The 24,260-nt window shown below is 40.3% G+C and overlaps 1 protein-coding gene across 25 annotated transcripts in view; it reads right to left on the bottom strand.

Annotated features, from left to right (window-relative positions):
• The window catches only part of ABLIM1 (actin binding LIM protein 1), a 215,778-nt gene that overhangs the window by 132,495 nt on the left and 59,023 nt on the right, over nucleotides 1-24,260 (bottom strand). The window contains exon 1 of one of the 25 annotated variants that reach the window (XR_014548875.1): nucleotides 749-1,155. The exons of 21 other annotated variants lie outside the window; for them this stretch is intronic. The gene's annotated coding sequence lies outside the window, so the exon portion shown is untranslated. Of the gene's footprint in view, nucleotides 1-748; nucleotides 1,156-24,260 lie in introns of those variants that run through there. 3 more of the 25 variants (XR_014548876.1, XR_014548877.1, XR_014548878.1) reach the window with 3 other exon arrangements.

Here is a 24,260-nt window from a genome sequence, read left to right on the forward strand (position 1 = left end):
AGCAAGAAAAACCCCCCAAAATGAATTAATGTACAATAACCCACTTAAATCATCAGCCCGTGTGTTAAATCTGAACCTACTGCAAATTATTTCAGGAAGAGGCACAGAGACATCTTTGCTAAAAGGAGCAGCTTATCCAAACACACTCCGCCCACAAGTTTGTGCTGTTAATATACAGAAGCCTACGGGTGGGTGACTCAAGCCATTTCCTCTCAAATAGCTATCTGTTAGCAGCACTTGTCCAGAAGAAGCTTGACACATACTGGTTAGGCTGAGATTGTTAAAGCAACTGAGGTCCAGCTTTTGCCACTGATTTTTCTAGAGAAGTTCAATGATGGGACAATTCTACTTAAGCGTGTGGTTTCATAAATGCAACTTAATGGCATTTCAAAGCATAATGCCAGGGTGTCCATTAAAAGACACTCCAAAACTTGCCAGGGCTAAGAACAACCAAAGTACAATTCTAAAAACAACCCATGCCTACATTTTATTTTTTTTAATGGATCAAAGCTACAGACCTTTAATTTGAGAACCTAATGCATCAGATCTAACTTTAAATCAAATCACTCATTAGAAATCATTGAAGTTAACATAAATAAATAAATGAGCAGTAAAATGTGAGCAGGAACCATCAGGCACATCAGTTTTTTTGCGTGGAAAAGCAACATGGAAAAGCAAACATGACCGACACAGTAACTTGCCAAGCCAATTCAATCCTAACCTAGAAGAATATGCAAGGCTGGATTACCTTTTTCTTTCACCATGGCCAGAACACCGTCTTTGTAGCAGAGGCAGCACAGATTAATTGAGGTGCTTTATAAACGCATACACACACACACACTCGTGCTATCTTTCCAGCAGTAGTTGGCAGAGATGAAGAAACAATTGCCCAGAAGGCAGCCTATTCCAAAGTACTCTGCATTATTTTCCCACCAGATCTGACGTAATTGGAATGCTTGGTGCCGTGTCTCTCTCTCTCTCTCTCTCTCTCTCTCTCTCTCCTTCGGTCTGCTTTACTCTTCCTAATGGCAGCTCCTTCCCAGGGAATGGACTCTGCCCCTTCTGCGGCAGGAAAGAAAGGAAGAAATAAAGGAAAAAACAACACTGCACAGCAAACAGCAACACTAGCAGCCTCTGAGTAACGAAGGCAAAATTCCACTGTCGCTAATCCACAGTCATTGACACCACCTTGCAGTCTTCTGACAAGGCACAACAGAGCTGGCAAGCCAGGACTCCCCCAAGTGACAGATACTAGAGTAGAAGTGAGAGACGCCACAGGACCTGCTTCAAATAACAAAATGGAAAAAGATTTAATGGTGTGTACACACACACATTTATATATTTAGTTCCCTCTGTCAGACTGAGAAGCAACTTGACATGAATACAGAATCAGAGACGGCACAGGCTGCAGCAAGGCTGTATACAGTATAGGTTTCCAGTTTTCAGGGACAAATTCAATCACAGAGAAGCTTCAGGACTTGTATATTTGAGAAAGTGCAGGATGGAATAAGACAGTGAAACAGGTGCAAGATGATCGCATGTTCGCCAAAATGTTTAAAGCAGTTGCTCCAAAGTTCACAGAAGACAACCAACCAATGAAGTAAGCACTGCATTGGCTTTTGCATAGCAGACTCAAAAAAGTGACGAGTTTGCCCAATCTTCTGGAATACATAGTAAGCTCCATCCTTCAACATAGCTCTTACCAGGGAAAGGCTTGAAACATGTGTTGTGGGCAACATACATTTCTTGAACCAGAATTCTAACTGCCCCCACTCTCTCCCACACACAGCTTACAGTGCTGTAATTCCCACAGCCAGCAGTATATCAATCAAACACAGGCCTTTTTAAAAAAAATCATTTTGGAATTTTTAAGAAACCTGCATTTTACTTCAAAAACCACACATGCTGGGATTTTCTTCTTCTTTGTACTGTTGTTTACTTGGTTCCTTCCACATTTTTTTCCTACATAGTGAATTCTAAAATTCCTTTTTGAACATCTCCTGGAAATACCTTTGTACAGTTGAAGTACAGATTTATATACAGGTGTACCTGCCAAGAAAGGCCCTATAAATAAATATGATGGTGATTTTTCATGTCTGTAGTATTACTGGCATACAGAGACTCATCAGCCATTTTACCCGCCTGCATGGAGTTCATCCTCATCATCATCAGCCTGATGAAGAGATGAAGACCAACATCCTTGGTTGGTCCTACATCGCCAGCACTCTACACATCAACAATGGTGACCAAACACTTAAGGTAGTAGAGTTTGTCTACTTGGGTCCCATAATAATCATTGACACTGAGCTGGGCAAGCTGGGCAAGGCAGCTACAGCAATGGCTCACCGCTCCAAAACGGTATGGGAGAATCTGATGCTAATGGCCAATACCAAGATGAAAGTCTACCAGGCTTCCGTTTTGAGCACATTGCTTTATGGAAGTGAGTCATGGGCTCACCTGCCAGAAGCATCACCTCGATGCCTTTCATATGTGCTGTGTCAGGAAGATTTTGGGCATCACGTGGCAGGACACAGTCTCAAACAAAGATGTATTCTCCCAAGATGTCAGGGACTGGAGCAAGCTATCAGATGCTCTAGTCCTGAACAGAGACAGGAGTCAGAAGTGGTAGAAACCATACAGCAGGCAGCTCTCATTTGAAAGCCTGGAAGAGCCTCCTCCGTCTCCTTGAACGAGACACACCCTTCGTATCTTAGAGCAGAAAGCCAAACAGACAGAAAGATTCCTTTGTCGGCTACCATAGGCAGCAGGAGGGGTTTGGAAACTAGGAAGTACAGCAAGCTCTCCGCATCTCTAATTCCACTAAGCAGTTAGCCAGGGAGCTCATGACAGAAGCCCACATTCCCAGCATGTCCACACTTCTCTCTCAGTGACATCTACACTAACTTGGCCATGTACACAGAATGGAAGATGGCAGGGTCCCCAAGGATGTGCTGTATGAGGAGATGGCTTCAGGCACTAGGCCTGTTGGCAGACCAACTCAGCATTACAAAGATGTCTGCAAACGTGACATAAAAGCTGGCAACATGAACCCTGCCATATGGGAATCCCTTTCAGATGACCGCAGTGCCTGGAGACAGTCAGGTCATGTATCCACAGCAATGACTAGAGCAGGATTGACCGCTGGGAGGAGCACAGAGAGAAGAAACACCATGGTGCACCTGTAGCAGAAAAGCCAGGTGCCTTCATCTGCCCCACCTGCAACAAAAAAATATCTTTGCCATATCAGTCTCTACAGCCAAAGCATACACCATAACTCTCCAATGGTTTCACTTTCCCCCCAAAGTTGCACTCTTCCATTGTCTCCCAAGACAGTCAGATGCCAACAAGTATTATTGGCATACAAGGGTTTTTTTTTAAAGACCTTACATCAGCTCTCTTCCTAACACCTTCTCCTCCTTATGATGGTTATTTTCAATAAGGGAATTGAAGACTATTTCACATAATCTACTCCTTACTGGCCTAAGTAGTCTCAACATTTTCAGGGTACACTAAGAGATCCTTCTTGCCACTGCCTCGATCCTTCTTGCCACTGCCTCTCTCTTTTGCTTCAGTCCCAGCCTGAATGGATTACAATCATAAGCAAGACACTGTTCTGTGCTTTCTACCCAGATAAAAGCCCTACTATGCTCAATGTGGCTTGCTCCCAGGTAGGCATGCATAGGATTGCAGCCCAAGTTTGCTACAGACAGGATATGATTCTTTAAATTGTTGGGGAAACAGCCAAACTGGGACTGAGGTACCCAAGAGTGAAAGCTGAACCAGGGGCTTATGGTTACTTGTCCCATGTTTCCTATCTATCACCCAGATTCCTCTCTTTGTTTTGGCTCCCAGGAGTCCTTCCTCTAACAGTAACTAAAAGCAGATAAAGTGGCAATAGCAGCCCAAAAAAAGCAGAGTAGTAGATAAGAGAGGATCCTGGGGGCAGCAAGGTCAGTGAATAGGAAGAAGAGATAGAAGTCAAGAGAAAACAAGACCAGAGTTGCATCCAGGGCATTTACTGCCTAGGGTTAGCACTGGGGAAGGCTCCAGTGGCAATGTTTTTTAAGTGGTCACTTTCCAAGCATCAACGTAGATGCAACCATGAAAATGGTGGTAAAATTGTCTTGCTGCAAAACTGAAGAAATGAGCATAGGAGAAGAAGCCACTTAGACTTGGTGCAGAACAGGTGCTGAATCCTTCTCCTGCCCTTGCTTTCCAGATGAAACAGCTTCTCACTAGCTGTTTTTCTGCAGGTGGGAGAAACAAAGGTGGGAAGGAGATAGAAAGGGGCAGAATAAAGGCAGGGAAGCATTTACAAAAATGCAGCCCAACCCATATCCCAGCAGTAAGTTGTACCGGCTTAACATGTAGTTAGAGCTTCGGTTGGGATGTTTGAATAAAGGATCACCCCCGAATAAATGACTACCTTGTTCTCAGTGGAGAGGGTTAGCTCTGGGATCTGTGAACTATGGGACAGGTATGGTAATTCTAAGTGCATGTAAAATAGGAGGAGGAGGAGGAGGAGAAATAGCCTGCTACTTGGCCAGCAACATATGCAATGCTTGCCTGCCTTTTTTTCTGCTAAAAGAGGTTACAATTAAGCTGCAGGAATCTGTGCTCCATGCCCAAAGTCCTTTCCCTTTCAAGGGCATATCTTCCATATACCCTTAACCATGGTTCAGCATTCCAATCGGTAGCATAAATTAAGTGTGCTCTTATTCAATGTTATCCAGATCCTGGGTGGACGGGGGGCGGGGGGAATGTAGTCTTACCAATTTTCTTTCCATTTCCCAGCACCACTGCCTCATCTATTGGTGGCATGCAACCCTGGACAGATTATCTCAAAGGGAACACAGCATTAGGCCAACACAGGGACAGACGGATGGTGCATCTCAAAAGAGTGATAATGTACAGTCACCCTTAAATTTTATCTAACAAGCAGTCACCATTAGTTGTGACAGATATTGAATCATCTGGCTTTCCTTGTATTCCTTATTCATCCAGATCTGTTATTTGAATAGATGAGACACACAGGAAAAAATGCATTGGGTGTGTGTGTATTTCCTCACCAGTATAGGCTGGGCTTCTGTTATCAGATCCCTTATAAACCCTGGGAACAGAATGATAACATTCCAACTTCTGCGGCTCACTATACTGCTAAGAATAGCTTTCGGACCTCACTATGTGGTGATGGATTGAAACTTTTTGCCCTTAGATACTAAGCTGGTTCCAATGTAACGACAAACAGTAGTTTATAGCTACTTATACAAGACTTTGGCTCATATGCTCCCCCCCCCACTTTCTCCTTCTCCAGGTTGGCTGGGAGCAGATCAAAAGCTTTTACTGCCAACAGCAATTAACCACATGTCTGTGTTGTGTCTAACCCTACATTGCAGTTACGCATCTTATGTATCGTTAGCTGAAATAAGACAGCTTCATAAAACTTTGGTTTAGAGTTGACTTCCTTTAGTTAAGCATAGTTAAGACTAACTGCAGTTTGTCCAGGTTGAGGCATCACAACAACACTTATGTGGTTAATCATAAATGGATGCAGTGGAGGAGAAGAAGGGTGAAGGGAGTATGCAAGCCTGAGGCTCACAGAAACTGACTCCTGTAACAATAACCCAGTCTTTCATTAAAAAATTGCAGACTAGTTTGAGTAGTTATTGTTTTACTGCATCTGGGATCTTGAAGGAGAACATCATAGTGGGGCCTCCCACAACTTTCTGTACTATTACCCCCCTGGAAATTACCATGTCTGCATATGAAAAGAATTAACCCTTAGTGGTGATCTTGCACAAAACGTTTTTCTCACCAGGTATCACAGACTTTCCACTTCAAGAGATGTTGGCATGTAAGGGTAACTGCTGAAGACTGGAACGTTTTGCTCATAGAGTGGCCAAGTCTCATTTTTCACATGTGCTAAGGATTAACACTGCCATGTTCCATCTTGTTCCCAGTCCCAACCCAGCTGAGTGGCAGCCAACTGGAGAAAAGAGCAAATTGGCCCTTCTCCTATCCTCCTGTATTCCCAATTCTATATGTATGCATGTATTTATATGTGCATGTGTGTGGATGTCTATATCTATATCTATATCTATATCTATATCTATATCTATATCTATATATAAAAATATCAAACAGCAATTCAGACAGTTGGGTCTGGAACCTGGTGGAATGCAGTTAATCACTATACCCATATATTTATTACAGTGACAAACAAAATAGAAATTTTAATATTTCTGCTTAGAAAGCCTCCCTTCACTTAAGTTAAGCTATGTAGAGGCCACACAGTTTTCATGTGTCCGGTGTGTTCATCTTGTTCTTCCTATTTGTTAGCATTGCTGGAGATACAGTACGTACACCATCAAAACACTTCAGACTCAGGGCCAAAATAAATGCAGTTCAAGAAATCCATTACAAGATCTTGTTGTTGTTGTTTTGTATTTTGGTTAAATAATAAAATACTAGGTATAATAAAAAGGGAAATTCCTTGGATGCCCAAATCCAGGTTTGAGGAAAGTACTCTTTGGTGAGAGAACCCCAAAACATGCAGCAAAGTAAAGCATGGATATATAGGCTGTTAGACCTTTAAAATATCGCCTTCTAAGTTCCGTCCAAAGTTCTCCACTTACCTCTGCAAGAGCTGTTACTAAATGCAGAGAGGAAAGGATACAGATACAGTCCAAAACATGGTAGCCCCCTGGCTCCTTTTTTTCCAAAATGAAAAGTTTTCAAGAGATCCAGCTATGGTTTCCCCATGTTACATTTAGCCTGGATCTCAGTTGTTGGATACTACAAATAAAACAATGTAAATTGAGCATTTTTGCTTAGGTATATTCTACTTTTATAAAGAGCATGTTTTGATTGCTGCAGGGAACAGTAGTACTACAGTGGTGTTTTCTACAGCAAACATGTAAAGTGTGTGATTAAAATGTGCCTGCACATGCACACATCTTTAAATGCCTATCTAGGTTCAGTTTTCCTAGATGCATCTCTTTCTTACTCACCTTATCTACTGCGGGAAACAATCATAATGTGTATAATGTTGCCCAAGGCCTGGCACCATCACCCAGAATGGTAGGGCAAATGTCTGGGGACACACAGTTCTTTGAAGGCCTACCACTGCCAACAGCAACATCACCTTGATGCTTCTTGCAATAGTAATAATAATAATAATAATAATAATAATAATAATAATAATAATTTCTTTTACAGAAAAGTACTTGGCAAGCCAGGCACAGCCACCATCACCACCCTTTCTCCAGAAAGCCTCTAAAGCACATTTCTTCTCATTGCGTGGCTGCCTCCCTCTCCTCTGCTGCACCACCATGCAGCTCTCCCCCTGCTGGTAAGAGAGGCAGAGGACACTTGGCCAAGGGCCCCTTCAAATTGGCACAGCCTGTGTGCCCTATACCACCCCCGAATTTGTGGGAGTGGGGGCACTAGGCACAAAGCCCTCCTGTGGGATTTCGGCACTCCTGGACGCCGTCCCTGATTCGCGCCGCTAGTTGCAAGCATCTTCAAAAGAAACAATTTGGACGAGATAAATTGCACATGCTTCAAGGAAAAAGGGGAGTAAAGACTGCTGACAGAAGAGATCTCTGATAACAAGACAAGAATAAAATATGAGAAGATACGTCAAGATACGGTATGACTGAGGGGGGAGGGGGGGAAAAAAACCTGCCTTCCTTTTTATTATGTGATTTAACAAGAATCCCCTCCCCTAATGAGTCAGAAACTAAGGACTTAAGCTGTGGATTTAAGGCTGTGTGGAGATGAACTTTCGAACCAAAGCAATGTTTCAAGATGAAGCTGGAAAGCTAAGAGTTTTGGAATGACGCAGTTAAAAATGCCGTCGCCATTTTGGGAGGCATTGTTGGAGCTCTTGGGTCTGGGAGGAGAAAGAGAGAAATAGAGTTGTTTACATATCGTGGATCAACTTCTCGGTGGGACTTAAGAGCGACAAATGCCAAATTTATGATGGAAAGAGCGATGTTATCTACGAAGGAGATATATGGAAACCATCTGGACTTAGTGGAGGAACGGGAAATCCACACAGGATTATTATTTTGCTTATCGGCTTAAGGAGACTAACAGAAGAGATCGTAAAGGAAAAATAGAAATTATATGAACAAGATATGATGTGGAAACACCAAGATAAGACTGGATAGAATTATGAATTTTGTTTGGACTGATTGGGACTGATTTGGACATTAACGCAGTAATAAGAAGATGATCTGAATCCCCCTTTGGATCTTGAAGTATGGGTTCCCCCAACAAAATTTAAAAATTTGGCTTTGTAATTTGGAATTTATGTGATGTGATTTAATTTGATGTGATTGGCCAGTTAATAAAAATTATTAAAAAAAAAAAAAACAAATTGGCACAGCCTGCAGCTTTGTCCTTGAGGGAGCAATGAAGTGTAAAATAGCAATTCTAGAAGCATACCACTAGTTTGAAGCTACTAGCCTACCGCAGATTTCGGCTAGCTTTGTTTTGTTTTAAAGTTCCACACAATCATCGTAATTTGAACTCATTATGGTCCTGTTCCAAGACAGAGTACAAGAACCAATTCAGTTTTGTATATTAAAAGCCATATACACAGACAAGTGAGTGTTTATATTTTGTTACAAATGTATAGATTTCTTGTAAGGATAGGAAAAAAGGGGGTTCAAAATGCAGTGCTTGACAGTAAGACAAATAAAATGTTGAAAGTTTGAATAGGTCACAGAGTTAACCCTGGAATACTGGTTCTGGGAACAGCATGGTGTGGTACATAAATTAGCCTACAGAGCATTTTGCAGACATGATTCTAAGCTGAGCAAGGAACCTGAAAGAGTTAAGGAGTCTAAGGACCTGACACCTTTAATAACACTGAAAAGTAACCTGCCACCTTCAATAACATGCTTCACTTAGCAATAATGTGCTTAATTTTACCTCATCTGGTCACAGCGGAGGTATTTATTTCTTCTCTTCTTGTGGACATTAGTGTAAAGCAATTGTCCATAAGCATTACCATAGCAACAACTGACACCTACAATGATGTGGGATTTCTTTCAGGGCAAAAGTACACAAGAAACCAGAGGAGCTTTACTATCATCCAAATAATAAAACACACCAGTGATCAGACACCTTGCTTTGGCTTTAGGGTGTAATTTAAACATAATACTACCCTTTATTGAAACTGCTGAAGAGTTGACCTAGCTCCCTAACGCAAACACACAACGTCGAACAAATGTTGCCCTAGTAGAGACTTTTGTGCTGCTTTCCACTAGAACAACAATTTAGTTAAATACGGCCACATGGACCTGGCAATACTAATAATTCTGAAATGTCATTCATAGCCTCCCTTGAAAATAGGTGCTGAAAGTGATCTCCTACCCTCTCCCCCTTCCAAGTGTTTTGCAGTAGCAAGCCAATAACATTAACAGTAGGAATTAAGACTATTTCACACATTATGGATTAGGAGTGTACACTGTGTGTACATCAACAAATCTGGGGCACTTACACACATTTATATCACCAGGTACATACACAGCAGATACCTGGAACTGGCTGCATATCACCAGTAGGTCCATGTGCATGCAATAAAAAGACAAATGCATGCTCTCTTACTCCAGAATATGTATAGCGGTCATTGGTTCACTCATCCTGAACAAAAAAAAAACATGTAAAGGTCACCCTTTTTACTCATTCTCTGTTGTTGTGTTTACAATGGTTTTCAGTGTGATTACAGAAATAAAAGAATAACAGCACAATCCTAAACCTGTTTACTCAGATAAGTTTTTATTGTATGGTTTTCGGTATAATTGTTGTAAACTACTCTGCTTTTTTATGAATAGCAGTATGTGGGTATACGGCTGGGTGTGTTTGTAGAATAGTACAGAGGAGATCTAAAGCATTTGCAAAGAAAGATACTCATAGCAAATTTTGGAGGTGGGAAAAACTTTGCTGTGGTAGTAACTCATGGTTGGTTAGTTTTGGTATTGTCACACCATGGAGAAAATAATGGTGGCAGCCAGGTGACAACAGCTGGAAGGAGTTCCAGTGCCTATCAGTGGGTTTCACACCCAATGTTCTCTTCCTCTCCCACCGGTACAACACCCAGCCACCCTGGGCTTTTATCACACATAAAGGAGAATGGCAAAATGCAGGGAGTATTTTAGCTCAGCCCAAATTACTGCAGATTTCTAATGCTAGACTAGATTTAGCACACATCAGTCCAGCATCAAAGAGGCTTGTATGACTGCATTACAATTGCAGAGTTTACACCTGCTAAAAGTTACAGGTGGATAGAGAGGTAAGATTGCCTTCACATAAATTGTATATGTTACAGGTAGGTAGCTGTGTTGGTCTGCCGTAGTCGAAACAAAATAAAAAAATTCCTTCCAGTAGCACCTTAGAGACCAACTAAGTTTGTTATTGGTATGAGCTTTCGTGTGCATGCACACTTCTTCAGATACCTTCAGATAAATTGTATATGTTTGCTTTTTCACTGTTTAGGGAGTAGAAGAGATTAAATTGCTCACAATTTTATCTTGATTAAGGAGAAAATAGAAACCAAATGCAGGAGAATGGCAGATCTGAGCCGCTCTGAATAAAAGTGCTGCACACTCAATCACTAGGGATATTATCTGAAGCTTTATTCACCTTTCTTCCTTCGCAGATGGAGACTAAGCTCCAATCCGGCCAGTTTAAGAAACCTGACAAGATCAGAGGTCACTGATAAGGTGCTGCTATGTCTGCAGGTCATAGCAAGAACACAACATGCACACCTTTATTTGCCAGTGGGCTGCTATTGGCTTAGCAGTTGCAACCAGAGGCATCAGTTGCTGAGAAGAAGATTACGACTGAGGAGTCTCCCTCCCTTCTAATTACTTCAAGCTGCGTCTGTCAGAAGGGGGAAGACTGAGGAGTCTGCTGCATTTCTCTATGCTATCCTCAAAACACAAACAAAGGTAAACGGCTCACCCTTATCACAATGTTTATATTATTAATTAATTTTCAATACCGCCCTTCATCTGAATATCACAGGGTGGTTTACAATATAAAAACACAAATGTAAAAATAATAGCTATGGGAACAGCTTAATTCCCATCACTTGATCTCAACAGGACTTTGCCATGCCTCACAGTACAGTTGGCTGCCTTTTGCTGGATCATATTATGAAAATGGCATTTGCTCGCTTCATTTTTATTTGCAACTTTTTGCTATCTAAAAAAAAATAATGGACACAAAAACAGTTTAAAAAATAGACTGAGGTGGTCTCATGCAGGTAGTGAAACTGTTTACACCAGTGGAACCGCTCTTCAGACTAATTTCTCCAAGGAAATTAGTGTTTCTCCCACGCCTCATCTTGAATATTTTGCTGTGAGGGGCTTCCCACTTTTTCTTTTAGTACAATAGCCATTTTAGTTCTTTCTGCCTTAGACACAAACAGACCTATTCTCTGCACATCTTAGTAAAACTGTGCATCTGCTAAAAATATTACATCAGCAACATAAAAAAATATTATCATCCAAACTGAGCTTTCCTTTTAACTCTGGGTCAACATAGCATTGAACCACAAATGGGAGACTCACATTAGTCTGCTGGGAACAGGCCAATGCTGGGCTCAGGGCAGTCTCACTGCTCATTTTACAAAACAGTTCTTTTCTGCAGTCATGGAAGTAGAAATCCTTTTAAATAATTAAATAAATTTCTATAGTAGCAAGGCAGAACATTGAGTAAATTGGTTTACGAAGCATTAGGTAAATTATTCTGTCTGGCAGAAGTTAATGTTAAAAAACCGAATCTAAACATTTGTGCTGGCAACAGTCTGTGGCTTAGAGCTGTGAATTTGTGTGTGATGCCTCACACAGGTTTCTATATCCTTGTGCAGAGGGTTAGTTCATCTTTAGTTTAATGTTTGTTATTCTAACTGGTTCAAGTTCAGATTCTGAATCTGATGATGTCTCAATCAGCTAATTACGCATTCAACCACAACCAATAAGAAGTTATTACATTACATAGACTAAACAGCTTAAAAATTGGCTCTCAGATCCACAAGGTTCCATTTGAAGCAGATTCCCATGAGACTAATGAATTTGTCCAGAACTCAAGAACAATCACAAACTCTGATTATACAAAATCCTCTGAACACCTAAGTGCCTATATCACACTGTGAAAACCTCTTAACACTTGACTTAACTGTCTTAATCCTAAAGGTAGGAGTCAAAAGTATCAAAGCGGCCAAATAAATTGATCCCATTGACAGGATAAAAACTATGGCCAGGATCCAAGCCAGAGCAAGTGGCTGTTATGCTCAGACAAACAACTATTTAAGCTCCTGTTCAAGTTGCAGCTCCCTGCATGTTCCCAAAATCTCTCTCCCAAGTTTGGGGCCCTCCACAGTGGAAGCTGGTAAGATACAGTACAAGGAACTGTAATCATGGGCAATTGTAGTCTGTGCCTTCCTCTGTGTGCGGGATCTTATCCAGCATGCATAATCCAGCCACAGGGAAGCAATTCAGTGAAAGAGAGTGAAGAATATGCTTAACTTTCTCTGACTGAAATAAAAAAAAAAATGTGCCCAAATTTTGATGGAATCTGTGGCATGTTAGTAACACTGCATAAAGGCACTACAGTAAAAGAAGAATCACTAGCTGCTGTCGTTTTCAATTCAACTATGCAACAGAAGGCAATTTATGGTGAAAATACTGGGTTGCCTGAAGATTGATGGCCGAGGGAAAACTGACTCGATAGGCTGGACTCAAGCATTTGTCACTTGTCCTCCCTGAATGGCACCTTTATACTTCAGAATTCCATTTTCATCATTTGGAAAATGGAGATAATGACCACATTTGTAATTCTGTCTAATACCTAGCAGTATTAAAATTATTATTATTTATTTAAAATTTAAAGCACCTTTCTTCTCCAAGCAGTTCAGAGTGGCAAGATGGGCTGCTTGAATGCAAGAACTGACCACCACTGTTTCTAAGATATCCATTAATTCTTTGCTAGACACTCCACAATCTCCACAATCTCCTGTATCGCCGCACTAACGTAACACTAAAGGAATCATGCAGTTTTTAAAAATCCTGCACTTTCCAACCTAGGCCACATTAAAGGAGTTTTTACATTTATGTTCTGTACATTGCAAGCTATATTGGGACAGTTGCACTGTCATGCTACTTGAGTTTACCATCACTTCACAGCAGCAGAAAGAAACTATCAACTATTGTGCTCCCCTTTCTCAAGAGATGAAGGGATAGAAATAAATTTCAATGAAACACACAACTAAGGGGTGGCATAGTAATCAAAAGGCAGGGCTTCTGCTTGGACCACGCATCTAATGGGAACAGAACTGAAAATACTTTTTAATCAAACCATACATGTTTTTAAAAGGACCTGTTTAGGAGCTCTGCTTCTTGTCTTCCCACCTTGTTGTCTTAACTATACTCTCTAGTCTACAGCCACCTTAACATCTGGTTAGACTGGACTTCCTCAACATGGTGCCCTCCGTAGGTTGCTGGACTACAATGCCCATTGTCCCTGACATTTGGGCCATGCTTCACTGAGGCTGATAAGAGTTGGGAGTCCCAACAACTTCTAGAGGGCACCAGGTTGGGGAAGCCTGGCTTAGGCTACCATATGGAAAATTCAGAAATATGCCAGCTGTTGAACTTACAACAGCACTACCATTTATCGACTATTTAGAAAAGCAAGGCCTGTGGTAGTTGCTTCATAATACAAAGTACACAAATCCAGCAGCCGCTCTAGAGTATATATACCCTCTGCTTATCTCCATGCTTCTTAGCAAATATTTCGTGTCCACCACCCATTTTAACAGGTCACTGAAACAGCTCAAAGGTGGACAAGTCCAGACTAGAGCCCAGCTTTCTTACTTACCTGAACCTTCTGGATAATCAAACAACCATTCACACAAATAGTAGTCATCTGGATTCAGGTATGGCAGCTGCTTCATCACAGACTGCTTGGGGATGAGGTACAAGACCTCAGCAATATCACCGTCCTCTATAATAGACATCCTTTTGATAGAGTTTTTGTACTTTATCCGCTCAGACACCAACCTCTTGCTTTTCCCTGATCCACAAAGCTTCCCAAAACTGTTTAAACTGGGGAAAGATGGCATATCTATGGCAACTGTAAAGCGAGCAGCTAAGGAAGTAAACCAGAGTGAGCGAGCGAGTGAGAGTGTGAGAGCGTATACATAGCCACTGGGCTGCCACCGTCTGGCATGCTGTCCTCATCCATCCTTATTTCACTTCCTTGTCCACTAAAGGAGATTAAGGAGGAAGTATTTTTAGCAGTGATCTTCAGGAGATTATGACAAGCACGCTTAGTCAGGTGACAGCCTTCAAAACACTATTGGAACCAGCAACGCTTTGCTTTGGTGTCCATAAACGTGAAGTGAAAGCATATAGAGCATGGCACAATCGGATTAATATCCTGGGCAAGAGAGAGGACATATCTGAGGTAGATAAGAGGATTACTTTTGAGAAACAAAAGCCTCAGCACAGTGGACGAAATCTTGTTAAGAAAGAACCTTCATAAGCCCCACATATCCATCTGTGCATTTAATCTAACATTTCCCATGTGCATTACAGCTAAGGAAGGCTCACCACACTCCATTGTATCTTGCAAAGCATTTCTACCAGCAGCAGATTTTCCTGCGAGACATAATTTCTGCAGCCTCCATGGTCACAAAAGTAAGTATCTATAGCCTTCTTGAGAAATATTTATTTTCCCAACTCCGCCATCTCCTTTCCTCCTTCCAGTCTCATTAACAGAAGACTCACAAAGATCCCAACTGTTACCCCCACCTCTAGCTGTATTTACAACAGATATCTACAATCTATTCCTAATGACTTGCTAATCTAAGAAACTAAATTAACGATTTTGTTTTTCCTTGGGAAAGAGCAAAGTAAATCATTAACAGTGCATTCAAAAGGACTTGAAGCCAACAGCGCATAAGCAAAGGGGCAAATTCTAGTTGTTGTTAGCATCACATAGTTACGGGGATTGACTATGGGAGAGCATGCAAACCAAATGGAACCCCCACTACCTCTTGTTTCAGGTCTGCTGCACAAATAGTTCCCCACATGGAATTGCTTTAATCGCCATGTTGCTTGCAGTCCATTTGTCACACTGAAGCATAAGAATGTTAGAAGAGCCCTGAACAAAGGCTCATCCAGTCCAGCACCCTATTCTCCCAATGATGAACCAGAGGCCCTTGGGAAGCCTACAAGAAGGACATGAGTGCTTCAGCACTTCACACTTGCATTTCTCCCTGACTTGGAGGTGTATATTCAGCAAAATCATGTTCCACAGCTCTCCTGTCCTCTGTTTTTCTTCTAGAAAGGGAAGTAATTCAATTTTCTTTTCACGTATTAACAAAGTATGTGAGAACAAAATTCTCACTAAACATTCCCCAGTCCTCTCTTTCCCTATGTTCTCAGATGGCAGCACATGTGAAAGGATGAACACAGACCCCATTCTATAAGACAGTTTTCATGAATAAGCAATTCAGAAGTTAAAGTTCTGTGCTGCTCTTTAAAAATCACCTAGGGTGTCTCTATTTTCATCTGAGAAATGTTAGAGGGTATGCTTTAACTAATCTCCATTGAGAGGAATTCTTGGGTCAAAAACATTAAGTGCTCTTTAAACTCAAGCTCAAAAAGGAACAGTTCGTGTGAATGCTGTATATATGCACTAATGTGAAGCTTACTGCAACTGAAAGACTACCTTACCCAGTACTGCTGAATCTAACAAAAGATACGCTTTGGCTGTTGTTAACAGTTGAATGACTGTGAGCACCCGCAGAATAAAAATGGAATGGTTTGTTATGGGTGTTCATTCGCTCTGTACATGCTCACCCACACAAGCTAACACAGTCTCTAGAAAAATGAAATTAAACTACAAACCATAGGCTTTGTCACTGCAGACAAAACCTGTGGTTTGTAGTTCTATTGCAACCTTTCTGGTTCCAGCGTTTGTTCCTAGTGTTAAAATTCAATAACTCTGCAAGATACCTCAGGGTGCTTGTTTATACGATCAAAATCAATGGATAACCTGAAAATTCTTACTATGACATAAAAATCTATTATTTATTTAGCAATAAGCTAAGCAAGCAAAAGCTCTCAGGGCCGTCAAAGCATTCCAAAGTAGTTTCATGTAATTCATTGGTCTGAGCTCAACTGAGCAAACGTAACATGCCTGTTTGCTGAGTACATGGTAGCTTATCTTGAGATGAACAGAATGGAGAACCTGGGGCTCTTCATTCTTTTTAAATCGCCTTTGAACTACACTCACAGCATAGTCCCTGTATGGCCTTAGACTTTGTAAACAAACCCCAAGGGTGAAGTGGGTTCAAGAGTAATCTTAATATGAAATCTTCTGTAACAAGTGAGAGGCAGGGAAACAAGGCTGAAGAACTGCTGTATTTTAAAAGTCATTTTCACCACATTCAGCTACTTGTGAACTTTCGCATGTGCAGCTACAATGAAACAAGTGCCTTTTCAAGAACTCTTACCCTCATTTGCGCATGTGAGTGTATTCTGTGACATTGCAAAGATCATGGTAAAGAACAAGAATGCCTGCAATTTCCATAAGTATTTAACACAACAATTTGCCCAGAGAACTGAAAATAGTAATAATAATGAATATGGATATTTACCCCACGTAGCTCAATTTCCAGCACCAGCCATATATGGCGAGGAGAACCCACTGCCTAAAACTCTGGAAAGCAGCTGCTGCCAGTCATTGTACAATGCTGAGCTAGATGGGCCAATGATATGACTTAATACAAGGCAGCTTACTATGTTTCTAAGAAATATTAATTTCTTTCAAGATTATAGTACATCTCTCTCTGTGTGCATATGTAATACATGCATACACCCTTTAACAAAATTGCTAAGAAAATGGCTGCCTCCCACTGTGACACAATCCAATATCAATACTTTAAATAGGAGGGCAACTGGATGCTTAAATTAATCTGCTGATGAAAGTTTTTGTGAAATGATTGCCCCAAGAAAGTATGATTATTATGGTGGTAATCCACTGCAACTTTTTTCAGGCTGGGCAAATTTTCTTTCCAGCTGCACCCCTTTAGGTCATGTTGAATGTCATTATATGAAGAGTTCCCTGACTTCCGTGATCAACTGGTGACTGAGGTAGGATGGGGGGCTGGAAAAGTGTACCTGCACACAGAGAACCCTCCACGCATGGCCCTTTAGATCTTAACCGAAGCCGCCATTTGTAAAATTTAGCTTCCATAGAATGAGACAGTTTAATATAGAAAGCACACTCACACAATAGGAACTGGTTTTTTGTTTAAAAACATAAAATACTACAGGCCAATTTGTTATTATTAGAGGATTAATTTGGATTGTGGTGTGTTAAATTGTTGCCTTGCTTTTCAACGTAGAATTATATATTACCTGCAATGCTGACCGTGAGTCATGATTCCTGTTAGAAGCAGCAATCAAAGCTTTTTTTTTAAGCCACAACATTTCAAAAATTAGCACAGCACTTCCATGTGTTTTGCAAAGGAACTTTGGCCAAGTCAAAACAACAGTGACTTTCAATGAAATTCCACAAAACATTAGACAAATATTTTTGAACCAAATATCAGTAAGCAATACTTCACTCCATCGTACCAGACTTCCAGTGACACCCTGAAAATAACAGTCCAGCCCTTCGTCCTGTAATTACCATTTGCTGCTAATCTTGTTTTGACTTCAGGGGCTCAGTTCACTTTCCCTCTCCGTTTTCAATTTAACCAGGGGGTATGTCTATAAGACCCTGCATTTGCCTTCTATAATACATCGTGACAAGAATGAGAAATGAGCAAAACAAGAAGGAATCTAGACTAACCAGGAGGCTTTCTCAGATCAGACTGCGGTTTTCATTAGATAAGTGACCTCCAAGGATATTGCTGCAACACTTCAGATCAGGACCAAGAAAGCCAATAAATTATATACAAGGGATAAAGGATGAATTTAGTGCTGACAAAGATTACTTAAAATACTTACATATTTCACAAAATTTGGCCCAGTTACTGACCTCCTAGAGAAGCATAGGCCACTTTTTCTTCAGCCATTTTTATTAGTGTCTGAAAGCTCCTGACAACTAATACAGTGGTACCTCGGGTTAAGTACTTAATTCATTCTGGAGGTCCATTCTTAACCTGAAACTGTTCTTAACCTGAAGCACCACTTTAGCTAATGGGGCCTCCTGCTGCTGCCGCGCCGCTGGAGCACGATTTCTGTTCTCATCCTGAAGCAAATTTCTTAACCCAAGGTAATATTTCTGGGTTAGCGGAGTCTGTAACCTGAAGCGTATGTAACCTGAAGCGTATGTAACCCGAGGTACCACTGTATGCATATACTCTAACAGGCCTCCACATTTGCCTAGAGTGTTTATCCAGGGCCAACTGGAGAGCTATTTCACATTTAGCATGAAGCAAATGTTTCCCATCACGCCTGTCTATTAATTTATAGAAGTATTTCTATACTGCTGAGTCACAAAACATCAAGGTGGTGTATACTGCTAAAACTTAAAACATAATTTAAAAATTAAGTTTTAAAAATACAGAAATCTTTAAGGTGACTTGATAATATGCATTTGTAGCACCTCCATTGTATTAGCAGACGCTGGTATACTTGTAGTCCAAAGCAGTTTCACATGGGGAGGGGAATCTAATGTGGTACTGGTTTGGGTGTGTGCATTTGAAATAACATTCTATTATTTATTTATTCAGTTTATATTGTGCCAGTGTGGCAATGCTGATGCCCTTTAACATTTCACTTATGAAAACAGGAGCACTCTTGTCTGCAACACCTTTATTTTCACTTCAAGGATGACTACCCAAATATACCTCCTTTCACTACTACCATACATGTTTGAAGCCTCTTCTCTTGCCTCTGTGTCATCATTTGCTCTGCAATAGCTTGTCAGGCATTGTGAATTACCAAAAGGACCTTAATGGTTTCCTTTAATAAAAAGAGCACTCAGAATACTTAATAGAAATCACTGAGTGTTTGATCATAGAATGGATCTGGTTGTACTTATTATAGGATACAAGTGGAACAGACAAGTATACAGTCGTACCTTGGTTTACAAACTTAATCCATTCCGGAAGTCCGTTCTTAAACCAAGGTGTGCTTTCCCATAGCAGCGGGGGACTCAATTTACAGATGGAACACACTCAATAGGAAGTGAAACGTGTTCTGCTTCCAAGGCACAGTTCACAAACCAAAACACCTACTTCCAGGTTTGCAGCGTTCTTAATCCTAGTTGTTCATAAACTAAGCTGTTCTTAAACCAAGGTACCACTGTACTACTGTTTTGTGTTGAGACCATCAAGATAGACTATTCATCAACAGGCAGGGTCTGATTACATGTTTTAATAGCAAAGTGAGTGTTTGTTCTTTTGGCTGAAGATATATAGCAAAAACATAAATGTCCTATGATACATAACCATATGTTGCAGTTCAAATATGAACTTCAATTATACCTCTGTGAAACACTGCAAGAGATGGCGCCTTAGTGTCATTAGACATGCAAGTTCATTCCATTCAGACATTTTACTTCTACAGACTGGGAAACATGGTCAGATTAAAATCAAAATGACTTTGAAGGCAGATAGGAAACAAAGCATTGCTTCAGATCACTGAGGTTTTAGCTGATGGGGGTACTGTGTTGTGTAACACAGATCATAATTCATAATTCTTGTCCTAAATCAGATAAGAATGTACATTATCACAACTTCTGATGAAATGGACTCTAGTGTGCGAAAGCTTATACCATCTTAAGTAAGGTGCTACAGGAGCTTTATGGAGCCAAACACCAAGTTTTGCTAAAAAGAAATAGCTATATAGAAAGTGAAGCAAACCATTGAGATCTGAAAATGTAACAGGTATAACATTTCTAATTTGATGGAGTTACAATAAAGGCTTTCCTAACATAATCGTATGAATTAGTACTCAGAAATAATTCCCACTTAATTCAATGGAACTTGCTCCCTACTACGCATTTACAGGATTGCAAACGAGCTACAGTGCTCAGTTTGTGAGATAAGCTGCCTTTAGTGCTTCTGTCATAAACCCAAATACCAGCTTGCTGCCATTTCATTATAACATTATTAGATGCTATATGAAAAAGGCCAAAATCAACTGAGGCTAGTCAAGACAGTTCTGCAGAAAAAGTCTGATCCACATGTAATTTCATTTTATCCATACACTGTACGGAATCACCTTAAACCCAACTCCTCTCAGAGAGTAGACAAAGCAGCTACCCTGTTTCTGTTTCATTGAAAGCAAGGCAGCTTACATTAAAGTGTTCCTGACATGGACTGGGCTGGGAGCAGGGGAGTGTTATTCTAGGAACTACAAATACAAACTCCCTATAATTTAAATTATTTTCACATTACATGGGAATAAAGTGAGACTTAAAAAAAGCATATCTTCACAAGCATGGGACAAAAAAACCAGCTCACAGTGAAATTCTACACATGTCTACTCAGAAGTAAGCGCCCACCAAATTCAAGACGGCTTATTCCCAGGTAAACCGATATACTTTAATACTATAGATGTCCAAAGTCTGAAGATGTGATACAACAGAGTTCTTTATGCATTTATATAAATTCACAGATTCATATAAACGTGGGCCATGGAACACTACAATCTATGGTCAACCTCTGCATAAGCTGATCAACACAAAAGGATTATTGTTACATACAAAGACACATGCACACAGACATCTATAGAATAGGTAAAATGGTGAGAAGACTAATGAGGAGCAGAAGGCAAACAGCTTACCCACAAGGAGGAACATTGCCATTATCATACCCATATTGCACTACATACTGCTCTCTCTTCCACCACATACTAATTGTCTTACCCATCCCTCCAAAGCAAGCTGTGATCTTCTGGGCATACTGGCACAAACCATTTTCGTTGGAGGATTCTTCACCTAAGGTCTGTTCACTCATTGCTTTGAATGCAACTGCTTGTGTCCTTCACTAGCTACAACTTGCTGGAGACAAGATGTAAGCCTTCTGAGCTCTCTTCCAGTTCACTTCCATTAATAATTCAAGCACTCTTTAAAATCTGCTGAGCTCTTAGAATTGATTGCACCAGCCATTTTATAGCTTTGCAAGTAATTATGTTTAGCCTGTGTGTGTGTATCCGATTATGACATTCCGTTAATTTATAGACAATATGCAGAAATCACAACAAAATGCATGCCTTTCATGACTGGCAGGAGATATTATGTTCAGCTGCGAGATATCAGATGGACATATCAATTTCTGCTCAACTAAGAATTAAAAAAGGAAGTTGAATAACCACATGGAGGATGATAAACATCATGTACAATTCAGTGTACAGGGCTCTGCTCCTTACAGATAGAGTGGAGTTCGATTAAAATAATGATGATGTTTGGCATAAAACTAATTTCCACATTTTTGTGTTTTATGTTATAAAAACAAATCAGAAAGAAAAACACGGCGCAAAAACTTCCAAGGAAATAACTGCTACACTTTATCTACATGTTTTAAACAGAGTTGTTATAGATGGAACTGTGGATGTTCTATACTGAAAAATCCAGATTGGTATACCTTTTAGCATGCATAATGTCATTCTTTCCCCATTCACCTAATGAAAGCAATGATAATAGGTAAAAAGAATAGTATTGGAGAAAAACCACTTTGGGGGGTTTGTTTTGCGGTTATTGTTTTTTTGCAATCAAGCAGTGCATACATTTTGTGAAATAATATATAAATATATATATTAGGGATAGAAACTAAACAAACTAAAGAATAATTTTCTCATCCAGCTGAGTTGCATTCATGCACTTAATTTAACTTAGGTTAGCTTCTTAGCCATGTGAGATGCAACCAAGTTGTTCAGAAAGTAGCCTAATGGTACCAAGCTACTTTTTCAACTCATCTAGGCGAATGAACATTTGCAGCAGTGAATCAGACCACCCCAGCTATTTTATTAATTATCATTCAGGCATGACCTAATTGTCTACACAAAGATACTGTTTTTTATTAACCTGACCTTAAAATTTTAACAATTTAACAGGAAGTTGAACTTCTCCCTGATTTGCAAAAAGCATATAATATAGTTAGTGTAGTATTATCTCCTATGGCAGAGGAAAGTTCTGGAGGAACTCTACATGAAAAACCTGCTATTGGCTTATGGAAAACATACAAAACATGCACATTATACAGCCAAGCATGCTGTATTACACATCCTACATCGTCACCTCCCCCACTCCCTCCATTTCACTAGGATTCTCCCTATAGAAGCTCCAATTTTTAAAATCTGTTTTTATTAAAACATTTATCTACTGCCTTTCTGTATTGAAAAGAGGCCCTAAGGCATATTAGAGCCCCCAAATCAGGGCTTCAACACCACACATACAAGTTATCTCCAGAAAATTTGTTTCTCTTCCTCAAGGCATATTAAGAACTGCCACCGCAACATTACCCGGCAAAGTCACAGACTTCTTACAAACAATTCCAAGAGAATTCCTCCTTATGCACATTTTAACTTTGAAAAATAATAATCTCAATTTATTATTATTTATTCAATTTATATCCCACCTTTCTGCCTGAAGGAATCAAAGTCAGCAGTCATTTGTCACATAAGAGCCTCCAAGAGACTTACAAAGTTTAGCTCAGCTGTTTATAGAGCATGGTGCTGATAATGTCAAGGTTGCAGGTTTTATCTCTGTAAGGGCCAGCTGCATATTCCTGCATTGCAGGGGGTTGGACTAGATAATCCTCAGGGTATCTTCCAAATCTACAGTTTTATGATCATGGCATAAAATTGGGAGAATGGGACCAATGAGTACCTTACAATAAAAACGTTACTGTGACCTATTAATCAAATGCAATAAAACAGCAGCAAAACAAAAAACCCCACCAAACTTACTTTCAATAGACAGCAAAATCATCATAATCCATCAAATGCCTGGAAGAAGAGGTGCCCAGTGCTGAAAGATATTAATGATAGTGCTAAGGAAAGCTCACTGGGGAAAGCATTCCACAAGCCAGGAGTCACAATCCTCTTTCAAAGGGCGAACCAGGAGGAGGACCTAGGATAAAGGGTCTAGGTAGGGTCATAGTCAAACAAGTATGACAACCTCTGAATGAAGCTTTGTGTTTAATGGAATCAAGCAGTCTTCAGCTACATTTACAATGCAATTGTGTACAGTGGTACCTCGGGTTAAGTACTTAATTCGTTCCAGAGGTCCGCTCTTAACCTGAAACTGTTCTTAGCCTGAAGCACCACTTTAGCTAATGGGGCCTCCCGCTGCTGCCGCGCCGCCACCGCGTGATTTCTGTTCTCATCCTGAAGCAAAGTTCTTAACCCGAGGTACTATTTCTGGGTTAGCGGAGTCTGTAACCTGAAGCGTATGTAACCTGAAGCGTATGTAACCCGAGGTACCACTGTATTTGCTGACTAGATTTCAGCGGGATTTACTCCAGAGTACTACCATTCATTTAGCACTTTTACTAAGATAAACTACAATCAATCAAGATGGATATGCAACAGCAGAAAATGGATAGTTATTTATTTGTTTAAAGGAAGGATGCTGCAAGGCAAATGTCAGGGATCAAGTAAGTCCAATAAGTTCAGAAGGTAAGCAGCAATGGCATGGCATATTGCATCCTTTCAAAAAGCAGTTCTATCTATCATTTATCTATCTATCTATCATCAATATATTTATATACCACGTCATAAAAAAAAAATCAGAGTGGTTTACAACAGCTATAATAAAACCATACAATAAGAATCATATAAAATATTTTAAAATTAGGGATCAGCTAACTATCATGGAAATATGCATTCTAAATTGCTCGCATAAGCCTGATGAAGCCTGACAGAAGAGTTTACAGCAGGTGTTTAGAAGTTGAAACAGAAGGCGCTTGCTGAATCTCAATTGGCAGAGTATTCCACAAGGAACACCCTTTATGCTTGCCTTTGTGCTCACTTGTCATAAAATGGGCTATGAACTCAACCTAGAAAAATCACTAAGATAATGTTTTGATCCATAACGTTTGGGATTTGGACTGAACATTTTGCTCTGTTTTGAAATCCCTGTTCAGCCAAGAACTCCCATAGTGGGTCTGAGGCACAATTCAGAGCTCTAATTCTCCATCTTCAGAGTTTGAAATAATCAATCTGCCTCCTAGCAGAGGGCTGCAAAGTTGATTTCCATGCTGCAAATGAGAAACACAA

This window comes from Podarcis filfolensis (genome assembly GCF_964270895.1).
Source record: "Podarcis filfolensis genome assembly, chromosome: 5".
NCBI lineage: Eukaryota > Metazoa > Chordata > Lepidosauria > Squamata > Lacertidae > Podarcis > Podarcis filfolensis.